The sequence below is a fragment of the Bubalus bubalis genome, chromosome X (assembly GCF_019923935.1).
Source record: "Bubalus bubalis isolate 160015118507 breed Murrah chromosome X, NDDB_SH_1, whole genome shotgun sequence".
Classification (NCBI taxonomy): Eukaryota; Metazoa; Chordata; class Mammalia; order Artiodactyla; family Bovidae; genus Bubalus; species Bubalus bubalis.
In genome coordinates, this window is record NC_059181.1 from 49,365,576 (window position 1) to 49,384,351 (window position 18,776).

An 18,776-nucleotide genomic window follows, 5' to 3' on the forward strand; every position below is an offset into this window, starting at 1 on the left:
TCTCCAGCACCACAGCTCCAAAGCATCCTTTCTCTGGCCCTCAGCCTTCTTAATGGTCCAGTTCTCATATCCTTACATGACTACTGGGAAAACCATAGCTTTAACTAGACAGACCTTTGCCAGCAAAGTGATGTCTCTGCTTTTTAATATGTTGTCTACGTTTGTCATAGCTTTTCTTCCAAGGAGCAAGCACTTTTAATTTCATTAAAAGTGACTACAGTGGCTGCAGTCACTGTAATTTTGGAGCCCAAGAACATAAAGTCTGTCAATGTTTCCATTGTTTCCCCATCTATTTGCCATGAAGTGATGGGACCCTATGTCATGATCTTAGTTTTCTGAATGTTGAGTTTTACACCAGCTTTTTCACTCTCCTCTTTCACCTTCATCAAGAGGTTTTCCAATTCCTCCTCATTTTCTGCCATTAGGGTGGTATCATATGCGTATCTCAGGTTATTGATATTTCTCTGGGCAATCTTGATTTCAGCTTGAGCTTCATCCACCCTGGCATTTTGCATGATGTACTCTGCATGTAATTTAAGCAGGGTGATGATATACAACGTTGATGTACTCTTTTCCCAATTTTGAACCAGTCCATTGTCCCATGTCCATTTCTAACTGTAGCTTCTTGACCCACATTCAGGTTTCTCAGAAGACAGGTAAGGTGTTCTGGCACTTTCATCTCTCTAAGAATTTTCCACAGTTTGTTGTAATTCACACAGTCAAAGGCTTTAGTGTAGTCAATGAAACAGATGTTTTTATGGAATTCCCTCATTATTATCTATGATCCAATGGATGTTCTTTATTTTATTATTAGTTCCTCTTTTCTAAATCTTTGTCCTTTTCTTTTTGAGATTCCTATCATGTAAATGTCATTCTTTTGATGCGGTCCTGTGGGTCTCTTAATCTTTAAAACAATTTTTTTTTCTTGTTTTTCAGTGAGTCCCACTGCCTGGTGTTTCAGGTCGCTAATCTATTCTTTTCCTTCATTAAGCTGCTATTTAACCCTTACAGCATATCCTGCAGTTCTGTCCTACATTATTCAGTTTTGTGACTTCTGTTTAATATTTTCTCATATTTTCTGTCTCTTTATTGAAATTCTTACTGTGTTCATCCGTCCTTCTCCCAAGTTCACTGAGAATCTTTATGAGTGTTTAAATGTTTTATCAGGTAAATTAATAATACTTAGCTGTATTTTAGCTTCCCTGATAGCTCAGATGGTAAATAATCTGCCTGCCATGCCAGAGACCCAGGTTCAATCCCTGGGTAGGGAAGATCCCCTGGAGCAGGGAATGGCAACCTACTCCAGTATTCTTGCCTGGAAAATCCCATGAACCGTGGAGCCTGTCCATGGGATTGTAAAGAGTCAGACACAACTGAAGCAACTTAGCACACAACTGCATTTTATTAAGGTGTTTTTGTCTTGTTCTTTTATTTGAAATATATTCCTCTGTTTACTCATTTTTCTTGAATTTCAGTGTCTGTTTCTATGTATAGGTGAAGCAGTTATTTCTCCTTATGGAAGGAGTGCAATTGTTTTGGTGATGGACCTTATTGTTCAACCTTTCTCTAGCTCTTGGTCATCTCTTGAAACTTGGTCATTATCTAAATCTCCTGCATTATTCTTAATAGATTTCAGTTGTTGAGGATGTGTCAAGATCTGTCCAGGTTCTGAAGGGATTGATTTCAGCTGGCTTCTCATTTCTTGCTGCTAAATCCTCAGACAACATTTAAACTGTATATATACAGTCAAATATAAGCAAATATATACGGTGTTGTGAGACTGCAGTCATAGACCCTGATGACCTGAATGTTGAAGAGTAGAAGATCTGGAGGTGTCCCATACGTGACAGTTGTTAAGAATATGGGCTTCAGATAAATGGATAACCTCTTTCTAAGAGGTACTAGAAAGATGTTGTGAGGCAAAGGGAGAGCATAAAGATGGTTTTTCTTGCCTGCATGCCTTACACAGCTCCTCTGTAGCCTCTAGATATGTCACAAACCTGAAGCCTGTCCCCCAGGTTGAGGCTCTTGGAAAATTTGTTGTTGTTCAGTTGCTCAGTCGTGTCTGACTCTTTGTGACCCCATGGACTGCAGCATTCCAGGTTTCCCTGTCCTTCACCATCTCCTGGAGTTTGCTCAAACTCATGTTCATTGAGTAGGTGATGCCTTTTTTTCCGCAGGCAGACTGTTCACTGGGAGTCTGTTTCATCTGCTGTCTGTGCAGTGCCCTGGAGGTGGTATCCAATCCCAAACTGTCTTCCTGGTTGTTTCAGTCCCATAGAGCTTAGGAGTGCTAGCCTCTCTGGCCCCCCTCTGTGGACTGAACTTGATTGCAGGTTTTAGTGAGGTGTAGGAGAGTGTTGAAGGGAAGACAGATGAGGAGTGCTGTCAGTGGTGCACACCTGTGGCTTTAGTATTGTTAGAAATATTTTGGGGAATGGGTCATGCCCATGGCTTTCTTGAGGCTGGGGAAAAATGCCAACTGGGAACACCTGTGGGTTTAGCAAGGCAAGGAAGAGCACTGGGGGCATGGCATACCCATGGATTTAATGATGTAGAAAAAAAGCATTGGGGGAAGGGCACACAAGTTGTGTGACTTTAGTGAGATTGTGCCCATGCACACCTACTTGCACTAGGAAGATAGAGGGAGAGTGCATAGGGGAACCGAGCAGAGAGGAGAAGAATGGAGCAGGAGTGCATAGCAGTCTATCCAACAGCCTCACCACCCCAGCCCAGGCAGCCCACCAACCATAAGCCTGTGAAAATAGCCAGACAGTCTAGATGGGCCACCTGGAGCCCCTGCAAGGTGCCGAAGGCATACATCTCATAGAGGTACCTGAATAACACAATAGTCTCCTTCAAGTACACATTTTGGAATTTCATACCCAAGAACTTATCTGGGTAATTCAGAAAAATATTAATAGTAAACTTTTATTTTCTTATCATATTTCTGATGCCACTGATTATTGATATGCCCACGAGTCCAGTGATGACTGGACTCTGACTGTTCTTCCTTGTCACAGTCATAGCTATCAAGCAGGTAAGCTTTACAGGAAGAAGGTCATACAGAATCTCTGTTGTAAGACATCGCCTTTCATCCAAAGTAAAGTTACCTGATTTTTTTCAGCTAGTTCATAACAAATTTAACTAACTTCTAGAAATGCATATTTGAAACTGGGTTAAATTGATTTTTTTTTTTTTTAACCAGTAAACAACTTAGTCTTTTATTTTCCCAAGGTCAGCTGTTGCAGGCACTGAGGCCCCAAGACTTCCAGAAGGGATGGGAGTGGGTGGGAGCCATCCTGCCTCCCAGGTGCTGCCTGCCCCATCCTGCTTCCTGCAGGAGATGGGAGAGTAGATAGAATGTATCCTTGCGCCATCAAGTATCTCAATTTTGTGTGTATCAGTCGCTCAGTCATGTGTGACTCTGCGACCCAATGGACTGTAGCCCATCAGGCTCCTCTGTCCAAGGGATTCTCCAGGCAAGAGTACTGGAGTAAGTTACCATTTTCTTCTCCTAAATTGATTCTTGAGTTAAGAGATTCTTTAGTTAAAACAGGCAACTTGTATAATTTAGTGATAGTTTGGCACCCTAAGCGTTTGATAAGGAAACTGTCATTCTAACATTGAATCAACTGGAGATGGCACCTGATTTTTGGTGAGTTGCTTTGCCTATTGTGTCCCTGGCTGCCTTAACCCTGAGGACCTGCTTCTGCAGTGTCTGGGATGTGGCCCCATAGCACGGCCTGCTGATTCCTGACTCACTTATCCCCATCAATCGCATCCTCCCACTCCTCCAGCCCCTTGGAGACAATCTGCTTTCCATTGCTAAAAGTTGCCTATTCTGGATGTTCCAACTAACAGAATCATACACTAGTGACTTTTTGTGTCTGACATTTCACTTAGAATGTTGTCAAGGTTTATCCATGTCAGTACTTCATTTACAGAAGAATAATATTCCATCATCTTGATAGATCACATTTTGTTTATCCATCAACCACTGGTGGACATCTGGGATGCTTCTATTTTTTGGCTGTTATGGAGAGCACTGTTATGCACATTTGCATACAAGCTTTGTGCAGGCGTAGGTTTTCAGTTCTGAGTATATACAAAGGAACCGAATTGTAGGAATATAACTGCTCTAAGACATGGGACTACCAGACCACCAGACTTGCCTCTTGAGAAACCTGTATGCAGATCAGGAAGCAACAGTTAGAACTGGACATGGAACAACAGACTGGTTCCAAATAGGAAAAGGAGTACGTCAAGGCTGTATATTGTCACCCTGCTTATTTAACTTATATGCAGAGTACATCATGAGAAACGCTGGGCTGGAAGAAGCATAAGCTGGAATCAAGATTTCTGGGAGAAATGTCAATAATCTCAGATATGCAGATGACACCACCCTTATGGCAGAAAGTGAAGAACTAAAAAGCCTCTTGATGAAAGTGAAAGAGGAGAGTGAAAAAGTTGGCTTAAAGCTCAACATTCAGAAAACAAAGATCATGGCATCTGGTCCCATCACTTCATGGGAAATAAATGGGGAAACAGTGGAAGCAGTGTCAGACTTTATTTTTGGGGGCTCCAAAGTCACTGCAGATGGTGATTTCAGCCATGAAATTAAAAGACGCTTACTCCTTGGAAGGAAAGTTATGACCAACCTAGATAGCATATTCAAAAGAAGAGACATTACTTTGCCAACAAATGTCCGTCTAGTCAAGGCTACGGTTTTTCCAGTAGTCATGTATGGATGTGAGAGTTGTACTGTGAAGAAAGCTGAGCGCCGAAGAATTGATGCTTTTGAACTGTGGTGTTGGAGAAGACTCTTGAGAGTCCCTTGGACTGCAAGGAGATCCAACCAGTCCATTTTGAAGGAGATCAGCCCTGGGTGTTCTTTGGAAGGAATGATGCTAAAGCTGAAACTCCAGTACTTTGGCCACCTCATGCAAAGAGTTGACTCATTGGAAAAGACTCTGATGCTGGGAGCGATTGGGGGCAGGAGGAGAAGGGGACGACAGAGGATGAGATGGCTGGATGGCATCACCGACTCGATGGACGTGAGTTTGAGTGGACTCCAGGAGTTGGTGATGGACAGGGAGGCCTGATGTACTGCAATTCATGGGGTCGCAAAGAGTCAGACATGACTGAGCGACTGAACTGAACTGAACTGAATGTTTTAAAGAACTGCCAAAGTATTTTCCAAAATTATCACCCCATTTTACATTTCCACCTGCCATTATTACACTCATACTAGTGGGTATCAAGTGGTATCCTATAGTGTTTTGCTTTTGCATTTACTTGGAAACTACTGATGTTGAGTATACTTTCATGAGCTTATTGGTCTTTTGTAAATCTTCTTCAGAGAAATATCTTCAAGTCATTTGGCTCATTTTTAAATTTGGTTATTTTTTTATCCATGAAGGTGAAAATTATTTGTATGTTGTAGATATATCCCTTACCTGCTGCAAACTTTTGAATTTAATGACATTTGCATTTCAGTATTAATAGGTCATCTTTCATTTGGGATATCTGTTTAATTTACAAAAAAAAAAAAAAAAAAGAAGAAGAAGAAGAAAGAAGGAAACAACATCTAGTTAAATTCCTGATGGTAACATTGTTACTGACAAAGCCACGTTTTTCTTTCCAAATATATATATATATATATATATATATATATATATATATATATATTATTTTGGCTGCACAGGGTCTTCAGTGCAGCACACAGGCTTTGTCTAGTTATGGCATGTGAGCTCTCTAGTTGCAGTGTGAAGCCTTAGTTGACCTGCAGCATGTGGGATATTAGTTTCCCAACCAGGGATCGAACCCATGTCCCCTGCATTGGAAAGGGAGATTCTTAAACACTGGACCACTGGGGAGGTCCCAAAGCTATGGCTTTCTGTGTTTGTCTCTAAATTAAAAATTTTAAAAACTGGAAAAACAGAGGGAAAGTGCAAAAAGGGTGCTTGTCAGTGGCTTTGTCCCTGAAAAAAAGTTGTATCCTATTTATTTCCTACTCCTCTGTAGATGTTTTAATATTAGCAAGTGAATCTACTTCATATATAATTTAGTCACCTCTTAAACTGCTGTGTTTATGCTGGTTCCTAGAATGAGTGAGTCCACATATGAATGCCTCACCAAGAGTATCTCAGATCCCTATGGCCCCCAGTATCCCCTGGATGTAAGCCCCATTGGTTTTGAGAGAGAGATACTTTAGGGGTCTTGTCTCTATGGTGCAGATCTCAAGGGTGTGGGTGCCCAAAGATTTGGTTCTTAAGGGTTTGAAGTCTCCTTGTGTGGAAGCTCCTGAGATCCATCCATATTTTGTATCACCATGTAAGGAGTTTCTGATGATACCATATATCTCTCTCTCCTACCTGTCTTGATATGACCATTTTATCCCTAATTGTACAGGAAGCTGTTCAGATTATTTTAAATTCTTTTTCAATAGGAATTATTCCATCTATAACTGTATATTTGGTGTGTCTATAGGGAGGTGACATCTTCCTATTCTGCCTTCTTGGACTGCTCACCTAGAAGACTTATCTTTCTTCCATATAGATTCCTTTTTGTTTGTTTGTTTGTTTTTATTTTTATTCTATTTAATTTTTTTAACTTTACAATATTGTATTGGTTTTTGCCATATACCAACATGAATCCACCACAGGTATACACGTGTTCCCCATCCTGAACCTTCCTCCCTCCTCCCTCCTCCCTCCCCGTATCATCCCTCTGGGTCGTCCCAGTGCACCAGTCCCAAGCATCCAGTATCGTGCATCAAACCTGGACTGGCGACTTACTTCATATATAATATTATACATGTTTCAATGCCATTCTGCCAAATCATCCAATTCTCTCCCTCTCCCACAGAGTCCAAAAGACTGTTCTATACATCTGTGTCTCTTTTGCTGTCTTGTATACAGGGTTATTGTTACCATCTTTCTAAATTCCATATATATGCGTTAGTATACTGTATTGGTGTTTTTCTTTCTGGCTTACTTCATTCTGTATAATAGGCTCCAGTTTCATCCACCTCATTAGAACTGATTCAAATGTATTCTTTTTAATGGCTGAGTAATACTCCATTGTGTATATGTACCACAGCTTTCGTATCCATTCATCTGCTGATGGACATCTAGGTTGCTTCCATGTCCTGGCTATTAAAAACAGTGCTGTGATGAACATTAGGATACACGTGTCTCTTCCAATTCTGGTTTCCTCAGTGTGTATGCCCAGCATTTGGATTGCTGGGTCATAAGGCAACTCTATTTCCAGTTTTTTAAGGAATCTCCACACTGTTCTCCATAGTGGCTGTACTAGTTTGCATTCCCACCAACAGTGCAAGAGGGGTCCCTTTTCTCCACATCCTCTCCAGCATGTATTGCTTGTAGACTTTTGATCACAGCCATTCTGACTGGCATGAAATGGTACCTTATTGTGGTTTTGATTTGCATTTCTCTGATAATGAGTGATGTTGAGCATCTTTTCATGGGTTTGTTAGCCATCTGTATGTCTTCTTTGGAGAAATGTCTATTTAGTTCTTTGGCCCATTTTTTGATTGGGTCATTTATTTTTCTGGAATTGAGCTGCAGGAGTTGCTTGTATATTTTTGAGATTAGTTGTTTGTCAGTTGCTTCATTTGCTATTATTTTCTCTCATTCTGAAGGCTGTCTTTTCACCTTGCTAATAGTTTCCTTTGTTGTGCAGAAGCTTTTAAGTTTAATTAGGTCCCATTTGTTTATTTTTGCTTTTTTTCCCAATATTCTGGGAGGTGGGTCATAGAGGATCCTGCTGTGATGTATGTCGGAGAGGGTTTTGCCTATGTTCTTCTCTAGGAGTTTTATAGTTTCTGGTCTTAAGTTTAGATCTTTAATCCATTTTGAGTTTATTTTTGTGTATGGTGTTAGAAAGTGTCCTAGTTTCATTCTTTTACAAGTGGTTGACCAGTTTTCGCAGCACCGCTTGTTAAAGAGATTGTCTTTTCTGCATTGTATATTCTTGTCTCCTTTGTCAAAGATAAGGTGTCCATAGGTGCTTGGATTTATCTCTGGGCTTTCTATTTTGTTCCATTGATCTATATTTCTGTCTTTGTGCCAGTACCATACTGTCTTGATGACTGTGGCTTTGTAGTAGAGCCTGAAGTCAGTCAGGTTGATTCTTCCAGTTCCATTCTTCTTTCTTAGGATTGCTTTGGCTATTGGAGGTTTTTTGTATTTCCATACAAATTGTGAAATTATTTGTTCTAGCTCTGTGAAGAATACTGTTGGTAGCTTGATAGGGATTGCATTGAATCTATAAATTGTTTTGGGTAGTATACTCATTTTCACTATATTGAGTCTTCCAATCCATGAACATGGTATATTTCTCCATCTATTAGTGTCCTCTTTGATTTCTTTCACCAGTGTTTTATAGTTCTCTATATAAAGGTCTTTAGTTTCCTTAGGTAGATATATTCCTAAGTATTTTATTCTTTCCGACACAATGGTGAATGGAATTGTTTCCTTATTTTCTCTTTCTGTTTTCTCATTATTAGTGTATAGGAATGCAAGAGATTTCTGTGTGTTGATTTTATATCCTTCAACTGTCCTATACTCATTGATTAGGTCTAGTAATTTTCTGGTGGAGTCTTTAGGGTTTTCTCTGTAGAGGATCATGTCATCTGCAAACAGTGAGAGCTTTACTTCTTCTTTTCCAATTTGGATTCCTTTTATTTCTTTTTCTGCTCTGATTGCTGTGGCCAAAACTTCCAAAACTATGTTGAATAGTAATGGTGAAAGTGGGCACCCTTGTCTTGTTCCTGATTTTAGGGGAAATGCTTTCAATTTTTCGCCATTGAGGATAATGTTTGCTGTGGGTTTGTCATACATAGTTTTTCTTATGTTGAGGTATGTTCCTTCTATTCCTGCTTTCTGGAGAGTTTTTATTATAAATGGATGTTGAATTTTGTCAAAGGCTTTCTCTGCATCTATTGAGATAATCATATGGTTTTTATTTTTCAATTTGTTAATGTGGTATATTACATTGATTGATTTGCGGATATTGAAGAATCCTTGCATCCCTGGGATAAAGCCCACTTGGTCATGGTGTATGATCTTTTTAATATATTGTTGGATTCTGATTGCTAGAATTTTGTTAAGGATTTTTGCATCTATGTTCATCATAGATATTGGCCTGTAGTTTTCTTTTTTTGTGGCATCTTTGTCAGGTTTTGGTATTAGGGTGATGGTGGCCTCATAGAATGGGTTTGGAAGTTTACCTTCCTCTGCAATTTTCTGGAAGAGTTTGAGTAGGATAGGTGTTAGCTCTTCTCTAAATTTTTGGTAGAATTCAGCTGTGAAGCCGTCTGGACCTGGGCTTTTTTTTTTTTGCTGGAAGATTTCTGATTACAGTTTCAAGTTCCATGCTTGTGATGGGTCTGTTAAGATTTTCTATTTCTTCCTGGTTCAGTTTTGGAAAGTTGTACTTTTCGAAGAATTTGTCCATTTCTTCCTCGTTGTCCATTTTATTGGCATATAATTGCTGATAGTAGTCTCTTATGATCCTTTGAATTTCTGTGTTGTCTGTTGTGATCTCTCCATTTTCATTTCTAATTTTATTGATTTGATTTTTCTCCCTTTGTTTCTTGATGAGTCTGGCTAATGGTTTGTCAATTTTATTTATCTTTTCAAAGAACCAGCTTTTGTCTTTGTTGATTTTTGCTATGGTCTCTTTTGTTTCTTTTGCATTTATTTCTGCTCTAATTTTTAAGATTTCTTTCCTTCTACTAACCCTGGGGTTCTTCATTTCTTCCTTTTATAGTTGCTTTAGGTGTAGGGTTAGGTTATTTATTTAACTTTTTTCTTGTTTCTTGAGGTATGCCTGTATTGCTATGAACTTTCCCCTTAGGACTGCTTTTAAAGTGCCCCATAGGTTTTGGGTTGCTGTGTTTTCAGTTTCATTCGTTTCTATGCAAATTTTGATTTCTTTTTTGATTTCTTCTGTGATTTGTTGGTTATTCAGCAGCGTGTTGTTCAGCCTCCATATGTTGGAATTTTTAATAGTTTTTCTCTTGTAATTGAGATCTAATCTTACTGCATTGCGGTCAGAAAAGATGCTTGGAATGATTTCTATTTTTTTGAATTTACCAAGGCTAGCTTTATGGCCCAGGATATGATCTATCCTGGAGAAGGTTCTGTGTGTGCTTGAGAAAAAGGTGAAATTCATTGTTTTGGGATGAAATGTCCTATAAATATCAATTAGGTCTAACTGGTCTATTGTTTCGTTTAAAGTTTGTGTGTCCTTGTTAATTTTCTGTTTAGTTGATCTATCCATAGATGTGAGTGTGGTATTAAAGTCTCCCACTATTATTGTGTTATTGTTAATTTCTCCTTTCATATTGTTAGCATTTGTCTTACATATTGCGGCGCTCCCATGTTGGGTGCATATATATTTATAATTGTCATATCTTTTTCTTGGATTGATCTTTTGATCATTATGTAGTGACCATCTTTGTCTCTTTTCACAGCCTTTGTTTTAAAGTCTATTTTATCTGATATAAATATTGCTATTCCTGCTTTCTTTTGGTCCCTATTTGCATGGAAAATCTTTTTCCAGCCCTTCACTTTCAGTCTGTATGTGTCCCCTGTTTTGAGGTGGGTCTCTTGTAGACAACATATATAGGGGTCTTGTTTTTGTATCCATTCAGCCAGTTTTTGTCTTTTGGTTGTGGCATTCAACCCATTTATGTTTAAGGTAATTACTGATAAGTATGATCCCGTTGCCATTTACTTTATTGTTTTAGGTTCAATTTTATACACCGTTTTTGTGTTTCCTGTCTAGAGAATATCCTTTAGTATTTGTTGGCGAGCTGGTTTGGTGGTGCTGAATTCTCTCAGCTTTTGCTTGTCTGAAAAGCTTTTGATTTCTCCTTCATATGTGAATGAGATCCTTATTGGGTACAGTAATCTGGGATGTAGGTTATTTTCTTTCATCATTTTAAGTATGTCTTGCCATTCCCTCCTGGCTTGAAGAGTTTCTATTGAAAGGTCAGCTGTTATCCTTATGGGAATTCCCTTCTGTGTTATTTGTTGTTTTTCCCTTGCTGCTTTTAATATTTGTTCTTTGTGTTTGATCTTTGTTAATTTGATTAATATGTGTCTTGGGGTGTTTCACCTTGGATTTATCCTGTTTGGGACTCTCTGGGTTTCTTGGACTTGGGTGATTATTTCCTTCCCCATTTCAGGGAAGTTTTCAACTATTATCTCTTCAAATATTTTCTCATGGTCTTTCTTTTTTCTTCTTCTTCTAGGACCCCTATGACTCGAATGTTGTAGCGTTTAATATTGTCCTGGAGGTCTCTGAGATTGTCCTCATTTCTTTTGATTCGTTTTTCTTTTATCCTCTCTGATTCATTTATTTCCACCATTCTATCTTCTAATTCACTAATCCTATCTTCTGCCTCTGTTATTCTACTATTTGCTGCCTCCAGAGTGTTTTTAATTTCATTTATTGCATTATTTATTATATATTGACTCTCTTATTTCTTCTAGGTCCTTGTTAAACCTTTCTTGCATCTTCTCAATCTTTGTCTCCAGGCTATTTATCTGTGATTGCATTTTGATTTCAAGATTTTGGATCAATTTCACTATCATTATTCGGAATTCTTTTTCAGGTAGATTCCCTATCTCTTCCTCTTTTGTTTGGTTTGGTGGGCATTTATCCTGTTCCTTTATCTGCTGGGTATTCCTCTGTCTCTTCATCTTGTTTAAATTGCTGAGTTTGGGGTGTCCTTTCTGTATTCTGGCAGTTTGTGGAGTTCTCTTTATTGTGGCGTTTCCTCACTGTGTGTGGGTTTGTACAGGTGGCTTGTCAAGGTTTCTTGGTTAGGGAAGCTTGTGACGGTGTTCTGGTGGGTGGAGCTGTATTTCTTCTCTCTAGAGTGCAATGAAATATCCAGTAATGAGTTATGGGATGTCTTTGGTTTTGGGGTGACTTTGGGCTGCCTGTATCTTGGAGCTCAGGGCTGTGTTCCTTTGTTGCTGGATAATTTGCTTGGTATGTCTTTCCCTGAAACTTGTTGGCCTTTGTGTGGTGATTGGTTTCAGTGCAGGTATGGAGGCATTTGATGAGCTCCTGTCAATTAATGTTCCTTGGAGTCAGGAGCTCCCTGGAGTTAGGGTTTGGACTTAAGCCTCCTGCTTCCAGTTATCGGTCTTATTTTTACAGTCGTTTCATAGCTTCTCCTTCTATACAGCACCATTGATAAAGCATCTACGTTAAAGATGAAAAGTTTCTCTACTGTGAGGGTCACCCAGAGAGGTTCACAGCATTATATGGAGAAGAGAAGAGGGAGGAGGGAGTTAGAGGTGACCCGAATGAGATGAGGTGGAATCAATAGAGGAGAGAGTGGGCTATCCAGTAATCTCTTCCTTATGTGCACTCCACAACTGGACCGCTCAGAGTTGTTCATGGAGTTATACAGAGAAGAGAAGAAGGAGGAAGGTGACAGAGGTGGCCAGGAGGATAAAAGGGAGGAATGAAAAGGAGGGAGACAGATCCAGCCAGTAATCAGTTCCTTAAGTGTTCTCCATCGTCTGGAACACACAGAAATTCACAGAGTTGGGTAGAGTAGAGAGGGGTTATGGAGGAGACACAGGCGACCTGGTGGAGAAAAAGGAGAGTCCAAAGAGAGAGAGAGCAGTTAAGCCAGTAATCTCTCTCCCTAGTGAAAAAATGGGTCCTGAAGATTGGGCTCTTAAAGGTACAAAATTGGTAACAAATACATAAAAGCAAAAATTAAAAATCTAGAGTAAGAGTTTGGAATTTCAAAAATACAATGTTAAAGAAAAGAAGAAGGAAAAGAAAGAGAGAAAAAAACAAACAAAAACAAACAAGGTTATGAAAATTATAAAGAAAATATAGGTACAAAATTGATAACAAGTACCAAAAAGCATAAATTAAAAATCTAGAGTAGAGTTTGGAATTTCAGATATACAATGTTATTTAAAAGAAGAAGAGATAGAAACAGAGAAAAAGAAAAAGAAAAAAAGGTCACAGAAATTATAAGAAAAAAACTATAAGTACAAAATTGATAACAAATACCAAAAAGCTAAAATTAAAAATCTAGAGTAGAGTTTGGAATTTCAAAAATACAATGTTAAAGAAAAGAAGGAAAAAAAAAGCAAGACAAAAAAATTATAAAAAATACATATATGAAGTTTGCTTTAAAAAAAATGGGGTCTTCTTTTTTTGCAAATTAATTGGTTATAAAAGTGAAAATTAAAGGAATAATAGAGGACTTAAAAACATTTTTTTAAATTAAAAAAATAAAAAAAAAAGAAAAAAGAATGATTGTAAAAATAGTAAAAATATATCTAAGACTTTCTCTGGTTTTGTTGTGAGTATTGCGGGTTCAGTTCATTTTGGGCTAGTTCCTTGGTCCGACTTATATTTCTCAACATCTATAGGCCCCTTCCTATGTAGTTGGTACTAACCACAGGGTTTTAATCTATTGCCTGTAGCTTCCAGGGCGGTTCCCTCTGTTATAGCTTTTTCTGTTTGCTGGTCTCTTCAGTGTCTGGTTTCCGCCCTGACACAAAGGGGACGGTGGAGGACACTTTTTTTTTTTTTTTAGGCTCACTTGTTCAGTCGCGCTGAGGGGAGGTAGGGAGGGATGCTGCAAACAAATAACACTGGCGTGTGCTCGCAGTGCCTCAGCCACACTGGGTTTGCCCCCCATTCACAGCGCGTGTAGCCTCCCTGCCCATGCTGCTCAGGCTCTAGGTTGCTCCGCCGGGAACCATCCGTGGCCGGCCCTGGGCTGCCTGCATTTCCAGGTCCAAGTCGCTCAGGTTCAGGCACTCGGGTAGTCCTCAGAGGTGCAGGCTCTCGGTTGGGCCTGCGTTTTGTGCCCTTCCCAGATCTGAGCAGCTCAGGTGATGAGGTGTTTGGCGCACGCGATTGCTGCGACTTATCGTCTCCCCGCCACTCGGTTATCTAGGTGTGCACCGGCGCACCTTCTCAGGCAGATGTTGACCGTCCAGACCCCCAAGAAGTTTTAGTTAGCAAAGAAGCCTGCTTACAGTTTTATAGATAATGTCTTTCTGGGGCTGCGATTGTCCCCTTCCGGCTCTGGCTGCCTATCACCGGAGCGGGATGGTCTGCCGCTGGCTATCTCTGTTCAGTCCTTTGGTTCGTGCACGGGCCTGGCAGTGTCTTAGGTTAGGGCTGGCTTTTCACGTGGTAGATATCCCACAGTCTGGTTTGCTAGCCCAAATTATTTCGCTCAGATAGCGCTCGGGGTATTCAGGCCAGATCCTTGCGATGCAGTCCGCGCCGTGCCTCCCTGCCCAGCCCCCGCTTGCTAATGGCGGATGCAGGCGTCTGCGCTGCTTCTCCGCTGGGGGAGTTACCGTAGGGCTCACAATGTGCGGGTTTTAATTGTTTATTTATTTTTCCTCCCTGTTATGTTGCCCTCTGTGCTTCCAAGACTCGGCACAGATTTGGCAGTGAGAAGGTTTCCTGGTGTTTGGAAACTTCTCTCTTTTTAAGACTCCCTTCCCAGAATGGAACTCCATCTCTCCCTCTTTTGTCTCTTTTTTTGTCTTTTATATTTTTTCCTACCTCCTTTCAAAGACTTGGGTTGCTTTTCTGGGTGCCTGATGTCCTCTGCCGGCATTCAGAAGTTTTTTTGTGGAATTTACTCGGCGTTTAAATGTTCTTTTGATGAATTTGTGGGGGAGAAAGTGTTCTCCCCGTCCTACTCCTCCACCATCTTAGCTCCTCCTATTTTATTGTTTTTATTTTTTATTTTTGTTAATCACTTCACTGCTTTATTTATTTATTTATTTTTTACTTTACAATATTGTATGAATGTTGAGTTCAGAGTGGAATTTTCCATGATGTACTCCGCATGTAAGTTAAATAAGCAGATTGACAATATACAGTCTTGACATACTCTTTCCCCAATTCTGAACTAATTCATTATTCCATGTCCGGTTCTAACTGTTGCTTCTTGACCTGTATGCAGGTTTCCTAGGAGGCAGTACGGTGGTCTGGTATTCCTCTATCTTTAAGAATTTTCTGACAGTCAAAGGATTTAGCTTAGTCAATGTAACAGAAGTAGATAATTTCGTAGAATTCCTTTGCTATTTCTATGATCCAGTGGAGGTTGGCGATTTGATCTCTGGTTGCTCTGCCTTTTTTAAACCCAGCTTGTACATCTGGAAGTTTTAGGTTCACATATTGCTGAAGCTTAGCTTAAAGGATTTTGAGCATTACCTTGCTAGCATGTGAAATAAGCACAATTGTATGGTAGTTTGAACTTTCTTTGGCATTGCCTTTCTTTGGTATTGGAATGAAAACTGACATTTTCCAGTCCTGTGGCCTCTGCTGAGTTTTCCAAATTTGCTGGAATATTGAGTACAGCACTTTCACAGCATCATCTTTTAGTATTTTAAATAGCTCAGCTGGAATTGCATCACCTTCACTAGCTTTGTTCTTAGGAATGCTTCTTAAGGCCCACTTTACTTCACATTTCAGGATATCTGGCTCTAGGTTAGTGACCACACCATCATGGTTATCTGTGTCATTAAAACCATTTTGTACAGTTCTTCTGTGTATTCTTGCCACCTCTTCTTAATCTCTTCTGTGTCTGTTATGTCCTTACCATTTCTGTCCTTTATTGTGCCCATCTTCGCATGAAATGTTCCCTTGTTATCTCCAATTTTCTTGAAAAGATCTCTAATCTTTCCCTTTCTATTGTTTCCCTCTATGTCTTTACATTGTTCATTTAAGAAGGCTTTTTTTTTTCTTAAATCTCTCCTTGCTATTCTTTGGAACTCTGCATTCAGATGCTTATATCTTTCCTTTTCGCCTTTGCTTTTCACTTCTCTTCTTTTCTCAACTATCTGTAAGGCCTCCTCAGACAACCATTTTGCCTTCTTGTATTTCTTTTTCTTTGGAATGTGTTGGTCACTGACTCCTGAGGAATGTTGTGAACCTCTGTCCAGAGTTCTTCACTCACTCTATCAGATCTAATCCCTTGAATCTATTTATCACTTCCACTGCATAATCTTAAGGAATTTTATTTAGGTCATACCAGAATGGCCTAATGTTTCCCCCTACTTTCTTTCATTAAGTCTGAGTTTTGCAATAAGGCACTCATGATCTGAGCCATAGTCAGTTCTCCATCTTGTTTTTGCTGACGGTCTAGAGTTCCTCCATCTTTGGCTGCAAAGAGTATAATCAATCTGATTTCAGTATTGACCATCTGGTGATGTTCAAGTGTAGAGTCTTCTCTTGTGTTCTTGGAAGAGGCTGTTTGCTATGACCAGTGCATTCTCTTTGAAAAACTCTGTTAGCCTTTGCCCTGCTTCGTTTTGTATGCCAAGGTCAAATTTACCTCTTACTCCAGGTATCTCTTGACTTCCTACTTTTGCATTTCAATTCCTATGATGAAAATGACTTTCTCTTGTTGGAGTTAGTTCTAGAAGGTCATATAGGTCTTCATAGAACCATTCGACTTCATCTTCTTTTGCATTAGTGGTTGAGGTATAGACTTGGATTACTGTGATACTGAATGGTTTGCCTTGGAGATGAACTGAGATCATTCTGTCATTTTTGAGGTTGCACCCAAAAACTGCATAGGGAATGAGGAGAAAGGGGCAACAGAGGATGAGATGGTTGGATGACACCATTGGCTCAATGGACATAAGTCTGAACACTATCTGGGAGATAGTGAAGGACAGGGACTGGCGTGCTGCAGTCCATGGGGTCACAAAGAGTCAGACACGATTGAGCAACTGAACAAAATCAACACTGCATTTGAGACTCGTTTGTTGATTATGAGGGCCATTCCATTCCTTCACAGGGATTCTTGCCCACAGTAGTAGATATAATGGTCTTCTGAATTACATTCACCCATTCCTGTCCATTTTAATTCATTGATTCCTAAAATATCGACATTCACTCTGGCCATCTTCTGTTTGATCACATCCAATTTACCTTGATTCATAGACCTTACATTTCAGGTTCAACATCGGGTTTTACTTTCACCACCAGACACATCCACAGCTGGGCATAGTTTCTGCTTTGGCTCAGCCTCTTCATTATTTCTGGAGCTATTTCTCCACTCTCCCCCAATACCATATTGGACACCTACTGACCTAGGGGGCTCATCTTCCAGTTTCATATATTTTTACCTTTTCATACTGTTCATGGAGTTCTCAGGGCAAGAATACTGAAGTGGTTTGTCATTCCCTTCTCCAGTGGATCACTCTCCACCATGACCCATCTGTCTTGGGTGGCCCTGCACAATATAGCTCATAGCTTCATGGACTGAGTTACATGGCTTTGATCCATGTGATTACTTTGGTTAATTTTTTGTGATTGTGGTTTTAAGCATATTTAAAGTATTTTTTAAGAATTTATTTATCTTTAATTGAAAGATAATTGTTTTACAATATTGGTTTGATTTTTGCTACACATCAACATGAATTAGCCTTATGTCCTAACAGCCTTCTATTAGCCTATATGTCCCCTCCCTGTTGAGCCTCCCTCCCACCTCCCACCCTTTTTTACCCCTCCAAGTTGTTACAGAGCCCCAGTTTGAATTCCCTGAGTCATATAGCAAATATTTCCTTTTGCTATCTATTTTACATATGGTAATGTATATGCTTCCATACTACTCTCTCCATTGGTCTCACCTCTTTCCTCCCCTCCCCTCACTATCCCCCCACCACCCTTGTCTGTAAGTCTGTTTTCTATGTCTGTGTTTCAATTGTTGCCATGCAAATAGTTTCATCATTACCATTTTTGTAAATTCCATATATATGCATTAATATATATTTGTCTTTCTAATTTACTTCACTCTGTATAATAGGTTCATCTGCCTCAATAGAACTGACTCAAATGTGCTCTTTTTTATGGCTGAGTAGAATTCCACTGTATATATGCACCACAGTTACTTTATCCATTCATCTGTTAATGGACATCTAGGTTGCTTCCATGCCCTATCTATTGTAAATAGTGCTGCAATGAACATTGGGGTACCTGTGTCTTTTTCAGTTTTTATTTCTTCCAGATATATGTCTAGACATGGTATTTCTTCAAGGCTTAACAAGACAGGTAGGGTAGTGGCAGCTCCTTGGCAGTGTCATTCACGGTGACATCATCATACAGAGTAACAGCACCGTAGTGAATTCCTGCCATTGATGTATCAGGAGAAGTTCCAAACACAGCTAATCAAGTAACCCGTAGAAGTTAAGATAATGTTGGTAAACAGAAGAGTAATGAGGACCAAATAGGTAGGATTAAATGACATGATATAATCTTTCTAAGAAAGATTAGGAGGCTGCTGTCATATGTGTTCCTGGATGGAGTTTGGATAAACAAGTACAATGAATGCAACCAAGATGTTCAGGCCAAAATCAAAGATCTGATAATAGAGGAATGGGATGATCCAGGTGGTGTGTTGCTTGTATGCTCCTTACAGAGCCATTTCGAAGGTCAGGATCATGAGAACAGAAATTGCAATGCCAATGCACACGTTGGCATCATCCATGAACTCAAAGTCACCTCTGAGTTCAGAACTTGAAAAGTGATCCTGGTCTGGATTAGCCAGGGCACTCAACAGAATCAGCAGTACCAGGGCATTGATGATCAGGTAGCAGATGACAATCAGGATGGTGCTGATATGCACATGGCAGTATAGGTAGCAGCTGTTGGAATATAACCACATCCAAAGGGCCACCATCTTCATTACTTGGGCTGGTGGCACAGTGGTGCGAGCATGTGCC

General features: G+C 39.7%; 1 pseudogene; it reads right to left on the bottom strand.

Moving 5' to 3' along the window:
* Nucleotides 1-18,093: 18,093 nt before the first annotated feature.
* LOC102394406 lies at nucleotides 18,094-18,754 on the bottom strand (annotated as a pseudogene).
* Nucleotides 18,755-18,776: the final 22 nt, after the last annotated feature.